The following is a 6,389-nucleotide window of genomic DNA, read 5'->3' as shown; positions in this document are numbered from 1 at the left end:
ATTAACTGCACCTGTTTGAACTCGTTACCTGTATAAAAGACACCTGTCCACACACTCAATGAAACAGACTCCAACCTCTCCACAATGGCCAAGACCAGATAGCTGTGTAAGGACATCAGGGATAAAATTGTAGACCTGCACAAGGCTGGGATGGGCTACAGGACAATAGGCAAGCAGCTTGGTGAGAAGGCAACAACTGTTGGCGCAATTATTAGAAAATGGAAGAAGTTCAAGATGACGGTCAATCACCCTCGGTCTGGGGCTCCATTCAAGATCTCACCTCGTGGGGCATCAATGATCATGAGGAAGGTGAGGGATCAGCCCAGAACTACACGTAGGACCTGGTCAATGACCTGAAGAGAGCTGGGACCAAAGTCTCAAAGAAAACCATTAGTAACACACTACGCCGTCATGGATTAAAATCCTGCAGCGCACGCAAGGTCCCCCTGCTCAAGCCAGCGCATGTCCAGGCCCGTCTGAAGTTTGCCAATGACCATCTGGATGATCCAGAGGAGGAATGGGAGAAGGTAATGTGGTCTGATGAGACAAAAATAGAGCTTTTTGGTCTAAACGCCACTCACCGTGTTTGGAGGAAGAAGAAGGATGAGTACAACCCCAAGAACACCATCCCAACCGTGAAGCATGGAGGTGGAAACATCATTCTTTGGGGATGCTTTTCTGCAAAGGGGACAGGACGACTGCACCGTATTGAGGGGAGGATGGATGGGGCCATGTATCGCGAGATCTTGGCCAACAGCCTCCTTCCCTCAGTAAGAGCATTGAAGATGGGTCGTGGCTGGGTCTTCCAGCATGATCAATGATCATGAGGAAGGTGAGGGATCAGCCCAGAACTACACAGCAGGACCTGGTCAATGACCTGAAGAGAGCTGGGACCACAGTCTCAAAGAAAACCATTAGTAACACACTACGCCGTCATGGATTAAAATCCTGCAGCGCCATATTTAAATTAAACTATCAATTTAGTGGTTTATGGGATTGTAATACAGATTTAGAATACAATGACTGCACCCTGATGTTGTTGAGTGTTTTGCAGAGCTCTGCGAACACTCTGTCCACACTCCTTCTAAAATACAAACATGTAGTTCAGTCATCAGATGAGGACAGAGCTGCCAGCTGTTTGTTATATAAGACCTTGTAGTTTTTTTTACATGGAGAGCTGAAACTCACATAAACAAGCTATCAACTCCTCATTTATCTTTTTTTTTTACCCCATCTGGAAGAAATAGGACCATTAGATTGACTTAGGTTTATCTAGGCACAGGTTTACCTACTCTATGTAAAATGTGAATAAACAGTGTTAAAATATCCAACCTGCATTCCACAACAAACTCAGGCCAAACACTACATGTGATGCTTAGACAAGTTCATTTAATCAATTTTACTTAATATCGTCAATAAGTATAGCATTTGTTTTTACACCAAGATGTACAGTAACCTTATAAATTGCATATTACTAATGCAATGCTGATGCAATATGCAATTTATCACAAAACAGCAGAAATTCAGAACATTATAATGTACCCATCATAAACATTTAATAAAATAAAAAGCTTGAAAATTACTCAATAGTTTGAGAAGTAAGGATTTAGCTCAATAGCTCTGTATAATAATCACAATAAAACATTGAAAATGGAGACTTGAAACATCTCAGGTAAACAATCAATTGATAGCGCTAATAAGAGATTTTGAGTCACAACAATCGCTGTTGGTCTAGATAATTATATAGCAGCATGAGCTTTCACCTGTGAATAACAGAGAAGCACACAGCAATGACAAGGTATCATTTTGTTGCTTCAGAAATGTATTTTCTGCGTGTTCCATTTTGGTTTAGAGTTATGCAAGAAAAATGAAAATCCAATTCCAGATAGTCCTGTGTTAGTTTGGGTATTTATTTAATTCTTATGGTCTAAGGAATACTATAGTGGGGAAACGTCCATATATTATCACAGGTTGAAGAAGCTATAATATATATATATATATATATATATATATATATATATATATATATATATATATATATATATATATATATATACAGTGGGGAGAACAAGTATTTGATACACTGCCGATTTTGCAGGTTATCCTACTTACAAAGCATGTAGAGGTCTGTAATTTTTTATCATAGGTACACTTCAACTGTGAGAGACGGAATCTAAAACAGAAATCCAGAAAATCACATTGTATGATTTTTAAGTAATTAATTTGCATTTTATTGCATGTAGATCGATAGGGGGAAAAAATAAAGAAAAACTAAAAGGTCTGTGAGAGCCGGAATTCTTACTGGTTGGTAGGTGATCAAATACTTATGTCATGCAATAAAATGCAAATTAATTACTTAAAAATCATACAATGTGATTTTCTGGATTTTTGTTTTAGATTCCGTCTCTCACAGTTGAAGTGTACCTATGATAAAAATTACAGACCTCTACATGCTTTGTAAGTAGGAAAACCTGCAAAATCGGCAGTGTATCAAATACAGTGAGGGAAAAAAGTATTTGATCCCCTGCTGATTTTGTACATTTGCCCACTGACAAAGAAATTATCAGTCTATAATTTTAATGGTAGGTTTATTTGAACAGTGAGAGACAGAACAACAACAACAAAATCCAGAAAAACGCATGTCAAAAATGTTATAAATTGATTCGCATTTTAATGAGGGAAGTAAGTATTTGACCCCCTCTCAATCAGAAAGATTTCTGGCTCCCAGGTGTCTTTTATACAGGTAACGAGCTGAGATTAGGAGCACACTCTTAAAGAGAGTGCTCCTAATCTCAGTTTGTTACCTGTATAAAAGACACCTGTCCACAAAAGCAATCAATCAATCAGATTCTAAACTCTCCACCATGGCCAAGACCAAAGAGCTCTCCAAGGATGTCAGGGACAAGATTGTAGACCTACACAAGGCTGGAATGGGCTACAAGACTATCGCCAAGCAGCTTGGTGAGAAGGTGCGATTATTTGCAAATGGAAGAAACACAAAACAACTGTCAATATCCCTCGGCCTGGGGCTCCATGCAAGATCTCACCTTGTGGAGTTGCAATGATCCTGAGAATGGTGAGGAATCAGCCCAGAACTACACGGGAGTATCTTGTCAATGATCTCAAGGCAGCTGGGACCATAGTCACCAAGAAAACAATTGGTAACACACTACGCCGTGAAGGACTGAAATCCTGCAGCGCCCGCAAGGTCCCCCTGCTCAAGAAAGCACATATACATGCCTGTTTGAAGTTTGCCAATGAACATCTGAATGATTCAGAGGAGAACTGGGTGAAAGTGTTGTGGTCAGATGAGACCAAAATCGAGCTCTTTGGCATCAACTCAACTCGCCGTGTTTGGAGGAGGAGGAATGCTGCCTATGACCCCAAGGACACCATCCCCACCGTCAAACATGGAGGTGGAAACATTGTGCTTTGGGGGTGTTTTTCTGCTAAGGGGACAGGACAACTTCACCGCATCAAAGGGACGATGGACGGGGCCATGTACCGTCAAATCTTGGGTGAGAACCTCCTTCCCTCAGCCAGGGCATTGAAAATGGGTCGTGGATGGGTATTCCAGCATGACAATGACCCAAAACACACGACCAAGGCAACAAAGGAGTGGCTCAAGAAGAAGCACATTAAGGTCCTGGAGTGGCCTAGCCAGTCTCCAAACCTTAATCCCATAGAAAATCTGTGGAGGGAGCTGAATGTTCGAGTTGCCAAACGTCAGCCTCAAAACCTTAATGACTTGGAGAAGATCTGCAAAGAGGAGTGGGACAAAATCCCTCCTGAGATGTGTGCAAACCTGGTGGCCAACTACAAGAAACGTCTGACCTCTGTGATTGCCAACAAGGTTTTTGCCACCAAGTACTAAGTCATGTTTTGCAGAGGGGTCAAATACTTATTTCCCTTCATTAAAATGCAAATCAATTTCTAACATTTTTGACATGCGTATTTCTGGATTTTTTTGTTGTTATTCTGTCTCTCACTGTTCAAATAAACCTACCATTAAAATTATAGACTGATCATTTCTTTGTCAGTGGGCAAACGTACAAAATCAGCAGGGGATCAAATACTTTTTTCCCTCACTGTACTTGTTCTCCCCACTGTATGTGTGTGTGTGTGTGTGTGTGTGTGTGTGTGTGTGTTTCTGTGTGTGTTATGTTTTAATAGACAAAATGTGTATGAAGTACAATTCTCAAAATTATTTTTGTGGCAGCTCTCTAACAAGAAGCCATTTCCCCAGACTGTTTGTCTGTCTGTCTGTCTGTCTGTATGTATGTCTGTCTGTCTGGTATGTATGTCTGTCTGTCTGTCCGTCCATGAGGCCTCTATAGTGGTTAGTTAACATGCTCCCCACAGTCCTCATACATGCTACAGCACGAAGCTTTTCCATCTCTGGGCCACTGATCAATGGCAGTGATCAAGATGTACCACTTCACCCCTCACCTACACTTGTGGAGTTTCCTTCGTCTTTATTCATACCTACATTCCACCTCTGTGTGGTTATGCCAATGACTGTGTAGTGAGTGTGTGTGTGTGTGTGGGTGTGTGTGTGTGTGTGGGGCGGGGAATGGAAATAAAAATGGAAATAAAAAGTATTTGGACAAATTGTGAACATGTGCTGTCTGTCCTGGGAGTCGTTGTCGAACACCTCGTAGTAATCTCTGAAATGTTGGCATTTTAGACAGCCAAGTCAGACCATGAAAGATATGGGCCATAAAAGGCACTGCTACACCCAGTTTCCCATTTTTGTAGAATACATTATTCTATTTAATTCCTCCATTTCTTGCACACCCAATATGGAAAGGGGTATCCAGATGCAAAAGTAACAGATGTATTTGTCTCTGTAGATGTTTTTTGTTTTTTTTATAATGGAGGAAGTAGAAATGGAAAAAAGGGACAAGATTCACAAAACACCACTGTTTAGGGCCCCATGTGTATGTAGAGGTTTCCTTCCTCTACACAGAGAATGTCTTATTTTACAGGTGGGACGCCATGCAGCTGAGACATGACTACACATTCCTCATTAAGTCACTAGCTAGTCCAAACCCATGACTGTATTACGGGATGTTGGGAACAGTTTTCTGTTCCGGTTTTTTTTCTATGCAGAAAACATAAAGCATTGTATACTCTTAAAGACTTCTCTGTGCACCTTTTTGAAAAGCACCCCTCTAAATGTTCCTTTCTGACCATACAGTGGGGAAAAAAAGTATTTAGTCAGCCACCAATTGTGCAAGTTCTCCCACTTAAAAAGATGAGAGAGGCCTGTAATTTTCATCATAGGTACAAGTCAACTAGGACAGACAAAATGAGGAAAAAAAATCCAGAAAATCACATTGTAGGATTTTTTATGAATTTATTTGCAAATTATGGTGGAAAATAAGTATTTGGTCAATAACAAAAGTTTCTCAATACTTTGTTATATACCCTTTGTTGGCAATGACACAGGTCAAACGTTTTCTGTAAGTCTTCACAAGGTTGTCACACACTGTTGCTGGTATTTTGGCCCATTCCTCCATGCAGATCTCCTCTAGAGCAGTGATGTTTTGGGGCTGTCGCTGGGCAACACAGACTTTCAACTCCCTCCAAAGATTTTCTATGGGGTTGAGATCTGGAGACTGGCTAGGCCACTCCAGGACCTTGAAATGCTTCATACGAAGCCACTCCTTCGTTGCCCGGGCGGTGTGTTTAGGATCATTGTCATGCTGAAAGACCCAGCCACGTTTCATCTTCAATGCCCTTGCTGACGGAAGGAGGTTTTCACTCAAAATCTCACGATACATGGCCCCATTCATTCTTTCCTTTACACGGATCAGTCGTCCTGGTCCCTTTGCAGAAAAACAGCCCCAAAGCATGATGTTTCCACCCCCATGATTCACAGTAGGTATGGTGTTCTTTGGATGCAACTCAGCATTCTTTGTCCTCCAAACACGACGAGTTGAGTTTTTACCAAAAAGTTCTATTTTGGTTTCATATGACATTCTCCCAATCCTCTTCTGGATCATCCAAATGCACTCTAGCAAACTTCAGACAGGCCTGGACATGTACTGTCTTAAGCAGGGGGGACACGTCTTGCACTGCAGGATTTGAGTCCCTGGCGGCGTAGTGTGTTACTGATGGTAGGCTTTGTTACTTTGGTCCCAGCTCTCTGCAGGTCATTCACTAGGTCCCCCCGTGTGGTTCTGGGATTTTTGCTCACCGTTCTTGTGATCATTTTGACCCCACGGGGTGAGATCTTGCGTGGAGCCCCAGATCGAGGGAGATTATCAGTGGTCTTGTATGTCTTCCATTTCCTAATAATTGCTCCCACAGTTGATTTCTTCAAACCAAGCTGCTTACCTATTGCAGATTCAGTCTTCCCAGCCTGGTGCAGGTCTACAATTTTG

Source organism: Coregonus clupeaformis, chromosome 10 (assembly GCF_020615455.1).
Source record: "Coregonus clupeaformis isolate EN_2021a chromosome 10, ASM2061545v1, whole genome shotgun sequence".
Taxonomy (NCBI): Eukaryota; Metazoa; Chordata; class Actinopteri; order Salmoniformes; family Salmonidae; genus Coregonus; species Coregonus clupeaformis.
Note: the sequence above shows the minus strand (reverse complement) of the source record.